Source organism: Phaseolus vulgaris, chromosome 7 (assembly GCF_051622355.1).
Source record: "Phaseolus vulgaris cultivar YP4 chromosome 7, ASM5162235v1, whole genome shotgun sequence".
In the NCBI taxonomy this organism is placed as follows: Eukaryota; Viridiplantae; Streptophyta; class Magnoliopsida; order Fabales; family Fabaceae; genus Phaseolus; species Phaseolus vulgaris.
In genome coordinates this window covers 35,713,514-35,728,350 of record NC_143504.1, presented here as the reverse complement: position 1 = coordinate 35,728,350, position 14,837 = coordinate 35,713,514, and positions in this window count along the sequence as shown.

Here is a 14,837-nt window from a genome sequence, read left to right as displayed (position 1 = left end):
GTGCAGGAGTTGAGGAAGTCTTTTGTTTCGTTCGAAGTAGTGCATGTGCCAAGGGAGCAGAACGCCCGGGCCGACTTACTAGCAAAGCTCGCCAGTTCGGGCAAGGGGGGCAGGCAGAGGACCGTCATACAAGAGACCCTGAAGACACCTCGAGCGTTCATGGCAGACCACCAAGTTCTCCAAATCTGCAAGTCAAAGGAAGGGATGGCAAGAAGTCATAAGTCCCTATCTCAGAAGACCTTGAGAACGCCAAGGGTTAGAGCGCATCCAGTGGGGGAGATAAAAATGACGCAAGTTTGCGCCGTCCACGAGCCGGACACATGGATTACGCCATACCAGCGATACATCGCAGATGGCTTACTCCCAATGGACTCGACGGAAGCTAGGAAGGTAAAAAGGAACTCCAGCAAGTTCACCCTCATCGATGGTGAGTTGTACAGGTTTGGGTTCACACACCCCCTTTTAGTATGTGTGCATGGAGAGAGGTGCACGAGAATTATGGCCGAGCTTCATGAAGGGATTTGCGGGAGTCACATCGGAGGTCGAGCCTTGGCAACAAGAACCATCCGTGCGGGTTATTATTGGCCGACAATGAGGGAAGACTGCAAGAGATATGCCCAACGTTGCAAGCAGTGCCAGGAGCACGCCGATTGGCACAAGGCGCCTCCGGAAGAGTTAAAATCAATCTACAGTCCCTGGCCTTTCCACACATGGGGAATCGATATCCTGGGACCCTTCCCATTGGCGATTAGGCAGATGAAGTATTTGGTTGTGGCAGTCGAATACTTCACGAAGTGGATTGAAGCAGAACTAGTAGCCCAGATCACAGCGCACAAGATACAGAACTTCGTATGGAAGAATATTGTGTGTCGCTTCGGTGTGCCCAAGCGTTTGGTGTCGGATAACGGGACTCAGTTCGCAAGTCACCTGCTGAAGAAGCTATGCGAGGACGTTGGAACTCAACAGGTGTTCGCTTCCGTGGAACACCCGCAAACGAATGGGCAGGTGGAGTCGGCTAATCGGGTTTTACTAAGAGGTTTGAAGAGGAGATTGGAGAAGGCCAAAGGGTCTTGGGCTGAGGAAGTTCCCCGTATAATATGGGCATATCACACCACTGAACAGTCAGGAACCCACGAAACCCCGTTCAACTTGGTGTACGGGTGCGATGCAATGATCCCAATTGAAATCCAGGAAAGCTCGCCGAGATTCCAAAACTTCGTGGCAGAAGACTCGAATGCAGAAAGGAGAATGAACTTAGACTTGTTGGATGAGGTCAGGGAGGAGGCAAGGGTAAAGGCCGAAGCGATAAAGAGAAGAGTCGAGCGCAAGTACAATTCTAGGGCAAGGCCAAGACAGTTCAGAGATGGCGACCTGGTAATGAGGAAGGCCCACCTGTACGAGATGCAGAATAAATTGTCACCCAAATGGACGGGACCATTTAGAATAACCGAAGCACTCGGGAACGGCGCCTATCGCTTGGAAACACTGGAGGGAGGGGCGATTCCTCGCACTTGGAACGCTACCCACCTCAAGTTTTATTACAGTTGAAACATTGTAAGTAGCAGTTAACTCGAACAGTCAAGTGAAAACAGTTTTTCAAGGTGGCGCTCTTTTTCCCTGAGAAGGGTTTTTTAATGAGGCCACCCAATAAAGAAAGTTCGAGCCTATCAAGTTTTCCCAGTTATTGAGCTTGCATGATTATCATTTTAAATAGTTTATCAAAGTTTCCCAGTTATTGAGTTTGCATGTTTGTCATTTTAAGTTTTCAAGAGAAGACTTTGTCGTCCTTGTATAATTTAGGGCAGATTCAGATCGCATGCATTCAGTCCAAAGTTTTAAGACATCATCGCCACCTGGCGATCGGAGGCAAAGATTAAGTTTTTTAAGTCCTCATCGGCACTCGGTGATTGGAGGCACAAATTAAGTTTTTTAAGTCCTCATCGCCACTCGGCGATTGGAGGCACAAGTATAAAGTTTTTAAGTCCCCATCGCCACCCAGCGATCGGAGGCACAAGTATAAAGTTTTTAAGTCCTCATCGCCACTCGGCGATTGGAGGCACAAGCATAAAGTTTTTAAGTCCCCATCGCCACCCAGCGATCGGAGGCACAAGTATAAAGTTTTTAAGTCCTCATCGCCACTCGGCAATTGGAGGCTGATCCGATCGGTCATCGGTAGTCTATGACGTCAGCAGCAGAGGACCACGTGGACCACCCGCAGGGTGACACGTGGACCAGGTGACAGAGAGATCAGGGAGACGATCGCCAAGAGCGATGATCGGGGGGTCCGTAACCAAGTGACCACAGACAGATCAGGCGGCAGAGAGGTCAGGGGACAGATCACCCAGAACGGTGATCGGTGGTCAGTAACCGAGTGGCCACCAACAGACCAGTTTCCCCGATGAACGCCCGGGGGCAGAACGCGAGAAGCAATAGAGCACCGATCAGTCATCGGGTGCAGGGTCATCGGGGTCTCGTGTTACACGCAGTTAAACTGGGACTGAGGTTCCCAGCGAGAGCGTTACGTATGAACCTCGCATGAGCACATCTCAAGGAATCATGCACGAGGGTGGCCTGAGGGAACTAGTAAACCAGTCAGTGATTGGTGATTCCCTCAACCCATTACGTGTGTGACACCGTGAAGGGTATGCCGTTTACGCAGAGAGCAACGTTTGGTGAGTGTGCCTAGACTAGCCACACCTGGCGTTCTCCTAAGAGTATGCGATTTACCCAGATGGGAGAAATATCCTAAGTTACTCCGCAAGGGCGTAACTTAGGCACACAAAGAGAAGCGCTAGAGCCCTTCCAGTAAGTGACACGTGTGTGGTTAGATGTGAGTCGCATGCCTCCACGTGTCATCATCTGAGAGGGGTGTGGTCCAGATAAAGGTGCACTCCGTACCGCTAAAGGTACAGACAAGCGCAGCCAAGCGCAGAGACGCGCGGACACGCACAGACACCCACACTCTACTGATTCTGGAGGTACATTGTCTCATAAAAGCATAACAGGGTTCTGACACATGCCAGAAAAGCATAACAGAATTTTGTTATGCCCAGAACCAGAAAGAGAGACATAAAAGGGAATCAGGGAGAGATTGAGGGGGATACGAAAGATAGAGAGCAAGAGTTTTTCACACACACTACTAGTTTTCTCATTTGGTGGTTCTGTGGTCTAACTTGATCGTCGGAGTTCAAACGGCCGCTAGAGGCGCCGTCTGTGTGTTTTGCAGGTCACGTTTGGAGATTCAAGAGGAGGTTCTGAGGGTGATTTTGCAGAGAACGCAGTCGCGTAGACGGGACAGAGAGTGCTACAAAGCGATTCCTCCACGTTCGAGTTGCCGGCAGGATCAGAGGCACAAGCATAAAGTTTTTAAGTCCCCATCGCCACCCGGCGATTGGAGGCACAAGCATAAAGTTTTTAAGTCCCCATCGCCACCCAGCGATCGGAGGCACAAGTATAAAGTTTTTAAGTCCCCGTCGCCACCCAGCGATCGGAGGCACAAGTATAAAGTTTTTAAGTCCTTGTCGCCACCTGGCAATCGGAGGTGAAAGTTAAGTTTTAAGTCCTACTCGCCTAGAACGAGTATAGGCGAGAACAGAATAAGAAGTCCTACTCGCCGAGAACGAGTATAGGCGAGTGTTCAGAGCAAGATGACAGGTATGTCCAGTATGAGTTAAAATCCGGGCGCCTAGTCCTTGAGCAGGGGTTAAGGGATTCCTTCGGGACGCCCCCTCCTCAAGTGTGAATAGCTAGCCCCGGTACCAGAGAAAGTCCTCCTCACCCTCGAGTGAGTGCAGGCAAGATAAGGTTAAAAGCCCTCAGTGCATCCAGGGAAAAGGTAGCCCCTGGGCAATGTTGAGGCACCAGAGGAAGTCCTCCTCACCCTCGAGTGAGTTCAGGCAAGATGAGATTAAAAGTCCTCAGTGCATCTAGGGAAAAGGTAGCCCCTGGGCAAGCTGAGGCGCTAGATAAAGTCCTTCTCGTCGTCGAGCGAGTTCAGGCAAGATAAAGTCCTTCTCGCTGTCGAGCAAGTTCAGGCCAGATAAAGTCCTCCTCACCCTTGAGTGAGTTCAGGCAAGAACAGGATACAAGACCTCTTTGCTTAAGCAAATTGAGGCAAGTTCGAAAGTTTTAGGTGATGACCTAGAAATACGCATGTCACTTGGCAGATCAGGCAAGCGAGATGTCAGATACTAAAAATGACTCCCGCCTACTGCTCAGTAAGTAATTTTGTGTCAAATGTTATTGCTATAGACTAACTGTTTGTTCAAGATAAGTTGATTTCCAGGAAATTAAGCATCAGTTTATGCTAAGTTAATTGGGTTGAGTAAAAACCAACCAAGTTATCAGGCGATCGCACAACAGGTAAAAGATAAATCATGAGCATAAGTTGACACGGTTCTGATGAGAATCAACTAAAGGTGGCTTTTTATAATGAAGAACAAGATCATTCGCCTTCACATTTAAAGTTTTTCTTGTTAATCTTTGCAAAAGATAAAGCCCAAGCCCAAGAAGGCCAAAGCCCACAAAAGCCCAAAGACCATCCCATGAAGGGCAAGGCCAAGTTTTAAATAAATTTTGTTTAGAAAGGTGCTTAGAGGGAAACATTAGAAACCTCTATTGTTAAAGCATCTTTTAGTCTTTAGTTAAGAGTCTTAGGGGGGGTGTATTAGTAGAGTGGTGTAGGTGTAGTTTTTAGGAGGTGTCATAGTAGAAAAAGGTCACACCTCCCATGTGACTTGTTTTTGGTGGGAATTTCAAATGAGTTTATTTGAAATTTCCCACCTATTTTTCAGCACCTCTAGGCTATAAATAAAGGTGCTTAGCTTGTACAATTCAGAATTGAAATGAGAGTAAAGAAACTATACTCAATTTTTGAGTGAGCATTGGAGAGCTTTTGAGCCTTCTTCTCTAGTCTTATCTTGAAGGATCCATGGTGTCCTCAAGTGGCGGCAGATCATCCATCCTCCTTCCATCTTCATGAGCATTTCTTCTCTCCTTCCTTCCTTCTTTGTTAATTCCATGTCTTAGCTTGTTCCTTGTTGTTTTTGGTTCGGTATTTTTCAAATTAATGTGTGTAGCTTCGGTTCTTTATGATTCTTTGTTGTTCTACATCTTGTTCTCTTCTTTTTCCAGCTTTTGTTCGGTTCAATTTACTTTCCAGCTTTCAAATTCAGTTTGCTTAGTTTTTGTGCCTTTTTGTTCGGTTCAATTTGACTATAATTGGAGCATCCTAATGAGTTTGGGATTTGGTACTAGTTTTTGGTGAGTTCTTGTCTTAGAACAATGATCCAACTCTAAGAAAAGTGCCTCTATAATGTCCAACTCAAGGTGATTCCTAAGAAGGTCAAGAACCTTTCTCTATGAGGCTAGTGGAATCACATCATGTGGTATCATGAGTCTTAGGTTCTTCTTGTTTAATTGTTGAGTTGTGTGCACTTTAATTTCAAGAACTCTTTAATTTCTTGCAATTTAAGTTTCTGTTTTAGAATTTTACTTGAGTATTCTTGCTGTTTTTCTTTTACACCAAGTGCTTGTGAAAAGGTTTATGGCACTCATTCTTCTTATGAGTATGGTTGCTCTTTTGGAATGGCATTATCCTTCCTAGAGTTTACCTTAAGCTTCCTTTCACTTGTTGTTAAAATTTGTGATGTGTCTTTTAATTTTGTAATCATGTCAAGTTATTCTAGTAGTACTTTGTCTTAGTCATGTTATTCCATAATTGTCATTACTTCTAGTAGTACTTTTCTTGTTTTGATTGTTTCTTGCTTTGGTGTCATAATTTTCTGAATTGATGTTGATCCTTTGTGCATTTTATTTTTAGAATTGAGTTCATACTTGTATTCTAGACCTATACAAGTTCCAATACATCATTTTCCATTATGTCTTTGCTAGTTCATAATTCTGTTTTTTATTCCTATTAGGATTCCTCTGTTTCTGAAAAAAAGTGCTTACTGTTTTTCCTTATTGCAATTGATTTACGTACTGTAAAATTCTGAAATTCTGGATTTGCGATATTCAAAGTGTTAGAAAAGAATAGAAAAAAGAATCATTCAAAAATACGAAGTACACAAAAAATGATAAATAAAATAAAAAAAGTGTACATTCCTGCCGAAAAAAATACGGTAATCTGGCAGCGATTTTAAAAAATTTATTTCTCTCAATTGGCTTACTGTTTTTAATTGATTCCAGTGCCATTATTGAGTTAACATCTTGAAGTTTCTGTGGTTTAAATTTCATAATCCAGTTCGCTCTACATCATTCCAGTTAAATCAGTGAATATCAAGCACAGTTTGCATTAAAAAAAATTTCCAGTAGCTAAATTTTTTGTTTTCTTCATCTACTCTAGTGCTTTTCCTTAAGTATTCTTTTGTGTGCCTACTTTCTCATTGAGTTCTTTATTTTCTTGCTTGTCTTTCATTCTTACTCTTTGAGTTTGTCTTACACATAGTTTTCCTTTTGCAATTACCTTTCCTTGCTTATACCTTTTCTTGTTTGTCTTTATTGTTTCATTGGTTTTGTGGTGGTTGCTCTTGAGATTGGTGTGCTTGCTTTGACATATTTCATTTGAGGATTCTTTGAGAGTGATCTCTTTTTTTTCTACCTCATTTCACTTCGGCAGTTTCAATTGCAAAGCTCACTGTTTTTGCTAATTTTGTTTCTTAACTTGTTTGCTGTTTTTGTGTGTTTGCTGTTTTTAATTACAAATGGCTGGATTTTCAAGTGATGCATCATACAAGCAGAACTCTCCTTCCAAAGCTTCAATCCTTGGTGAATTACATGAAGCACAAAGAACTATTAGACGCTTGGAAGAGAAAATGCAAAAGATGGAGGTCCAACAAGCTAGACCATCTCCTTCTATCCATGATGGGCATCATTCACATAGACCTTCAACAAGAGGTTCTTCCAATGACATAGGCCGTGAAGAGGACCATAGGAGAAGGAGAACTCCACCCCAATTCCTTGGACATAGACATCACAACCAAGGGGAGAGACCTCACTATGGCAATGGCTACTACCAAGATGCAAAGGCTAGGCTACCTTCGGTCAAGCTTCCTTGTTTCAATGGCTCAAGTGATCCTAATGTATATTTAGATTGGGAGGCTAAGTGTGAACAAATATTTGAGATCCATGAGATCCAAGATGAGCATAAGCTTAAGCTAGCCACCCTAGAGTTTAGTGATTATGCCATGAAATGGTGGCATGGAATTGTAAAGGACATTATCTGTCACAAGGGTCCTCCCATGGACTCTTGGAACTCTTTAAAGGATCAAATGCGCGCTAGATTTGTGCCCCCACATTTTAGGAAAGACCTCATGTTGAGACTCCAACGGTTTCAACAAGGCACGCTAAATGTGGATGAATATTATAAAGAGCTAGAAACGCTTGTGCTTAAAATTGAATTAGAGGAAAGTGAGGAAGCTATGATTGCTAGGTTTGTGAGTGGTCTTAGGAAGGATATTCAAGACTTTGTTGAGTTACAAGAGTATTCATCATTGGGCTCTTTAGTTCATCTTGCAATGAAGGTGGAAGCCCAACTTGCTAAGAAAAACTCTTTCAAAAATGCTTCCAATGATGGATACTACTCCAAGTCTTGGAGAAACAAAAATTCTTTTTCTAAACATCCTTCCAAATATTCTTCTTTCAAACCCAAGGATCCTACGCCATCTACTTCTAGGCCTAAATCTCCAATTAAATCGTCTAGTCAAAAGTGTTTTAAATGTTTGGGATATGGTCACATTGCTGCTAATTGCCCTTCTAAAAGAAGTATGTACATGCATGAAGGCATTGTAGTTAGTGAGCATGATTCCACTTCACCTAGGCATTCTTCACCTTCTAGACCATCAAGTGAAAATGAGAGTGAAAGTCCTTGTGAAGGTGACTTATTGATGGTAAGATGTATGTTGGGCACAATTCCAAAATCTTTGAATGATACTCAAAGAGAAAATATTTTTCACACCCGATGTCTTATCAACAACAAGTTATGTTCCTTGATTATTGATGGGGGAAGTTGCACTAATGTGGCTAGTACAAGAGTTGTGGAGAAGTTAGCCTTACCCACAGACTGGCTTAGTGAAGTAGGTGAAATCATGGTGAATAAACAAGTCCTCATTAACTTTGCTATAGGAAAGTATAAAGATGAGGTTTTATGTGATGTTGTGCCCATGGAAGCTTCTCATCTTCTTTTAGGAAGGCCTTGGCAATATGATAGACATGTTTTACATGATGGCCTATCCAATACAATGTCTTTTTCCTTCCTAGGGCGCAAGGTTATATTAAAACCCCTCTCTCCCAAAGAGGTTCATGAGGACCAAATAAAAATGAAAACTAAAAGAGAAAATGAGAAAGAAAAAGAAGTAAGTACTACACCGAGTCACACCATTTTCTCCTCTAAATCCATCATGTTGACTCGTGCTATACCTCAAATGGACCCTCCAAGGTCTTCTTCTTCTTTATTTTTTTCATTACCCAAGGTTCCTATTTCAACACCACCTTGGTTAAAATATGTTAGGGATGATTTTTTCATACCTCCTAATGGGTTTCACCATTTAAGAGGTCTTTTTCCCAAAAATATCATTATTCCCAAACACATTTTTCCAACTTGGTCGATTTGTAGGACCTCCTTTTCTGCAATCCCTTTGGTTCCATCTGCTAAGTCATGTATTCCTTTTTCTTACACTTTTGATTGTAAAAGTAAACTAACTTTGTTATATGCAGGGATTCAGAATTCGTGGGTGAATTCTCTCCAACTCGGGGAGTATGATGAGAATCAACTAAAGGTGGCTTTTTATAATGAAGAACAAGATCATTCACCTTCACATTTAAAGTTTTTCTTGTTAATCTTTGCAAAAGATAAAGCCCAAGCCCAAGCCCAAGAAGGCCAAAGCCCACAAAAGCCCAAAGACCATCCCATGAAGGGCAAGGCCAAGTTTTAAATAAATTTTGTTTAGAAAGGTGCTTAGAGGCAAACATTAGAAACCTCTATTGTTAAAGCATCTTTTAGTCTTTAGTTAAGAGTCTTAGGGGGGGTGTATTAGTAGAGTGGTGTAGGTGTAGTTTTTAGGAGGTGTCATAGTAGAAAAAGGTCACACCTCCCATGTGACTAGTTTTTTGTGGGAATTTCAAATGAGTTTATTTGAAATTTCCCACCTATTTTTCAGCACCTCTAGGTTATACATTGCACTCCAAGATAAGGGAAGTCCATGGGCCAGATACGCTAAGATCCTAAAGTTAGCGGCGCAAGGACCTTCTCCAAGGAATCCTAGATAATAGCAGGCAACGCAGAGGTAAACCCTAGTTTTCAGTTATATATAGGGCGCAAATAAGCCCTAGAGAGGTACGTTTTTCCAGACCACAGTTACACGAGTTTAACCTAGTTCCCAGATAGGCATACAGAGCAAAGACCCTAATTGTCCTTAACGGCGCATCCGCTGAGAGCACAAGACAATTAGGGCAACACAGTTAAACCATACAGTTTCAGTCATTGAGATAATTATACAGTTTCTAGTCACTTTGGTGTTTCTCGCTAGCTGACTTGATCGTCGGAGTGCAAACGGCCGCGAGGGCGCCCCTTTGTTCTTCTTTTTTCAGGTACTGACAGACGAAGCAAAACGAATGTGCACTAGCTCGTTAGAACCGGCCGGAACAGTTTATTTTCGAACCTGCACCAAGGGAGATGAATGCGTCAGAGGCACCATGAAGCAAAACATGCACAGATAGAAAGCAATAAAGGCGGAAGTTTCTAGGGCAGTGACTCATACATATATACTTTTCGAGAGTTCCAGCGTTGAACTCCAAGCTGATTAAGGTGGAGGAGTCAAAACTTCCCGCCTCAGCAAGAATCCGGCAAGCCACTTGGTCACTCGGAGCCAGCTTCTTGAAGGGTTTGGTTTTGAGGGCCCTCGCCTCTCTCACCCAGTACAGTGGAAAACCATCCAGAGCGGTGGGAACGAGGTCAGTGCAGCAGACCTTGAAGAACCGGCCTTTCCACCCGGTGAATGAGTTTTGGAAGGGGGTTAGGAGAACTCTCCCAGGGACGTTGCTGAGAGTTACCCAGAGGTTGTGCCTTTGCCTCTTCACCTCAAAGAAGTGAAGAAAGAGGTCAACCGAGGGTGCACAACCCAGAAACCCGAAGAGGATGTCAAAGGCCTTGACAAAGGCCCAGCTATTGGGGTATAACTGGGCCGGAGCGGCATTGATCTCCGTCAGCAGTTCCTTCTCGAACCGGGAGAAGGGCAGGCGCACGCCGATGGTCTTGAAACCCACCTGGTAGAAGTAAAAGAAGGGGACCCCATCGTTGTCTCGTTCATCTCCGCATACTGGCTCCCCTAGAGTGCAAGGGAGCACAGCAATGTCGTCATCGTGCCTCCTCGCGAAGGCACGGTGATCATAGGAGCATGAATCCCCTTTGTGTTCCCTTATGGCCCTGGTGGAGAGTAAGCAGGATCATTCGTCAAGGAGCTCCCTCGAAGCCCACGGATACAGGTCCTTGGGGTCGACCCTGGGGGAGTAGCACAAGACGACATTCTTGAACAACCTCAGGGAGGTTTGAAGTTTTGGCAAAGGTAAAACGCCGGTGGGAACAGACACTGGAAGAACTCTTCGCGAGAGGAGAAAGGGTGCAGTTAGGTTACGAAAGGTGCAGAAATGATGAGTGCAGTTTCAAAGTCTTGAGGAATTAAATATAGCGGTTAGAGCGCCAAACGACGCACATGGAGGTATTGCAGTTAGAGCGCTAAACGACGCGAATGGATGCACCACACGATCGAGCCACGTGGCAGAAGATGGAAGGATGGCCCTGACACCCCTGGTTAAACTCAGAACACGTCGTATCGACAGAATGCCCAGTGGTACGATGCGCCGTCGAAAGTGGGTCAGGAGCACAGTAGGAGTCAGGACCAAGTCGAATGACTGAACGTCCCATCAGCCATACAAGAAGCGCCACGTGGATCAAGTCGAATGACTGAACGTCCCATCAGCCATACAAGAAGCGCCACGTGGATGGTACGAGCAAAACCTTGAGCTCTTCGCTGTCCTTAGGCGTTGACCAAGGCCAAGGTCAAAGTCAATGTCAAGGTAAAGATGACGCCAAAGGCGACGCCAGCATGAGACGCCCGAGGTGTCGCCTGGAAGGACGCAAAGGGCGACGCCAGCGTGAGACGTCGCGGGCGTCGCCAACCCAAATATCAGCAGGGCTGCCTCCCCGATACCCACAGGTAGGAAAGACTGTGGAGGGAGACGAAATCGAAGGGGGCAAAGTTAGTTACTGGCGTCGCCTCCCCAATACCCACAGGTGGGAAAGACTGTGGAGGGAGATGAGACTGCCAAACGCCAGCGAATCACTGGCAGGGTGTTCCCCGATACCTATGGGAAGGAAAGACCATGGAGGGAACGACCCCCCCCAGAGCACTCGGCGTTTTAGACACCCGGGGACGATACGGCGCTGCTGTAGCAGGCCTTTCCTTAGGCGTGGGCGCCGGGCGTAAAGGATCAAGGAAAGGACCGTTTTGGTGTTAGAGACACCCCGTGGACGATACAGCTCCACTAGGTGAGCCTCTCCATGGGCGTGGGCATTGACGCGTGACCTTTCCCGGGCATACAAGGCCGCCCAACGAAGTGAAAGAAACGGGTATAATACAGGCAAAACAACCGAAGCACGCGAAGGCGAAGAATGAGAATAAGATCACACAGGCAGAATTCTATGTCGCGAAGGCACGAAAGTAATCATACAAAATCCCAGAGTTGTAGCAAGAGTGCAGACGATTCAAAGAATTACAAGTTTATCAAAGAAGGTTAAAACAAGTGTAAAGGAATGGGCTGATGATCGAGGGTGGCGGCTCAATCGTCCATCTCCAGAGGCACGACCTTTCCATCAACAATGTGGTGAGTGGAATCGCAGTTGGAAATGTCGATCCCCGGGTTCATGCAGACTGCTTGGGCCAGAGCTTCCTGGAATCCCTCCTCGAAAGTGCCCGCCATGTCCTGGATGAGGGCCTTTTTGTCCTTCTCTAGCTCCTCAATGGTGGCGTCCCCAGAAGCTACCTCCTTCTCCAAAGCCTCCTTTTCCACACGAAGCCGACTGACCTCGACCTGTAGTTTGTCGTAGTCAACCTGGAGAAGGCCCATAGCTTTGGCCTGGGTAGCCATTTCCCCCTCCATCCGCTCCATCTCGTCAGCCTGCTCACAGCAACAGTCCTTCAAGTCCTTTTGAACTTCCGCGTCAGCTTCGACTAAGTCTTGAAGGCCCGTTAACTGCACTTGGAGGGCGACTTCCCGAGTGTAAAAGTTAGCCTGGAACCCCATTGCCTCTGCCAGTTGCTTTTCAGCCTTTTCCTGGGCCTCTTGAGCCTGCTTCAGAGTGCTTTGGTAGGTCTTGTTTTGGCATTCCAGGGTTTTCTTTTCCTCCTCCAGGGCAGTTACCCTTGTTTCCAAGGCCTGGAGGGTTTGAGCTTGCAGGACAGCATAGTTCCACCACTGAAGCCCCTCATCAGATGCATGATTGGAGGTGGGATGGCGATGAGATCGGGGGCGGCAGCGACGGGAGCAGGGGAAGCAGAGACTTCTGCCGGTGGCGGAGGCGGGGCAGATTCGGCGCCTTCGCCCCCTTCCTCTTGGACTGTTGTGGGGGGAAGTGAGGTCGCACTTGGAGGGTTATCCATGAAGGAGTCCCCTCCCTGGGGCGACGCCTCTGGCAGAAGGGGAACCCGCGCAGATTTCCTCCTCTTGAAGGGTGCCACACCTTCCGAGTCCTCATCATCCGATAAAATCTCCAAGACCCGTTTCCCTTTGTCAAGGGGGATTGGAGCCGGCGACGAGGCCACGGCTAGAGGAACGGCGGCGATGGGCAGAGGAGAGCCGGGAGTCTGAAGCGCCTCGGGGCTATGTGGAGATGACGGAGATGAGCCTAGGGGGGCTTCGGTGGTGATCGGTGGTGATCGGTGGTGGCGGTGGCAGAGTTGGTGGGGGGATCGGATCAGCAGCAGGGGCGGAGGAGGCGCCCGCCTTGGCAGCACGAGCCTCCTTCATCGCTTTCGCCAGCATCATCCTTTTCGAGGCGTCCATCACCGATCCTACATCCAGATAGACCAAGCAGCAGAAATCAAGCCCAAAGCAACTATACAAAATTACAAAGCGCATAGATGCGTGAGATGCAAGTAACATGGCACCATGGAAAACAGGGGGAAGAGGCTGTGGGAACAAACATCCGGCAGCAAGGTGTTCACAACAAAAAGGATGAGGGGAGAGTCTCCTTACCAAAGTATGTGGTCAGGGCGTGAGCATTGTATTCGCTAGCAACAAGCTTCAATGTATCAAAAACGATCCCCAGCCCAGCCAAAGCCTTGCTTACCTCCCTGTCAGCAGGGGATAGCTCTTCCAGGGTTTTGGCCCTAAGCAGCTTAGGGCGCTCCGTCCAATAAAGGGGAAAGCCATCCAAGGCTGTGGGGTCGTGCTTGGCGCTGCACACTCTAAAGAATTTCCCTTTCCAGTTTTTGTAAGAGTTTTGGAAGAGGGAGAGGAGGATCCTGTCCGCGATCCCGGAAAAGCTTACCCAGAAGCTTTTCCCCTGCTTCTTCACTTCGAAGAAATGCAGGAAAACGTCTACGGAGGGAAGGATGCCCAGGTGCCCGCAGAGAATTTGAAAACCCCTTACAAATGCCCAGCTGTTGGGGTGGAGCTGGGCGGGGGCGGTATTAATTTCGGTGAGGAGTTCCCTTTCAAAGGGGGTGAATGGGAGACGCACCCCTACACATTTAAACACCGTCTGGTACATAAAGAAGAAAGGGTTCCCCTTCCTAGGTCTGTCGTCCACGCAGACAGGTTCCCCAGGCCTGCCGGGACGGACGGATATGTGAGCGTCGTGAGTGCGGCAGAAAGCGTTAAAGTTATACAAGTGGGGATCCCCACGATGAGCTTCCAGGTCCTGGAAGGTAGTCAGGCTGGTACACTCGTTCAAGAGCTCGTCGGGGGCCCATGGGTAGTAGGCTTTGTAGTTGGACTTGGGGGTCTTGGGGGAGGAATCAGACTCCGCATTTGTGCGCGTCATGGTGTGAATAAATAGCTGGAGAAAGAAGAAGGAAAAAGGTTTTTAACAAAGTGATGCCAAGTCAGAAAAAGGAGCAAAACCCCAGGAAATACCACCCACGCGAGAAAACCCAGAAAGAAAGAGGAGGGAACGGAGAAGAACGGAGGAGCGGAAGAACGCAGTAATGCACAAATGATAAACAGACCCAAGCAGTTCAATATACAGTGATGCAATGCGACGAAGAAGAAGAGTCGTGGAGACGCAAAAATCATACCTTTGACGTCGAAGTGGAGGAGGAAGGAAAGCACGAAGGAAAGGGCAGAAGTTGCAGAGAAAGGATTGAAGGTGATGAACAGTGCGGAGACGCAGAGCGAATGAATGAAACAGTGGGTGTGAGCGCGGGGTTTGGGGTAACTTAAACGTTACATTTGAAACCCAAGAGGCACTAATCAGGAGCCGTGAGATCGTGTCGCGCGTCAAAGGATTAAGCGCCCAAGGGAGCGCAAGGGACTCTAGAGGCTGGCCGTGCGATGAGCCACGTGGCACGCGATTAAGTGTAGCCCAAAAGGTGTTTCTCTCCGCTTCAGAGGATGTCAAATCAACCATTAAGAGCGCCCCTAGGGTTTAGAGAGTGTCACGTCAACAATTCGAGAATTGTCGAGTCAGCAGGGAATGACATGTCATCAGGATGACACGTGGACGGCGTGGGCGAGGCCTTAGTCTTTGCGCTGAAGACAAGTCTTCAGCTTAAGACTGGGGGGCTTGTGTACCGTCCCGTATCCGGGCGTTGACAAAGTCAAAGTCAAAGTCAACGCCT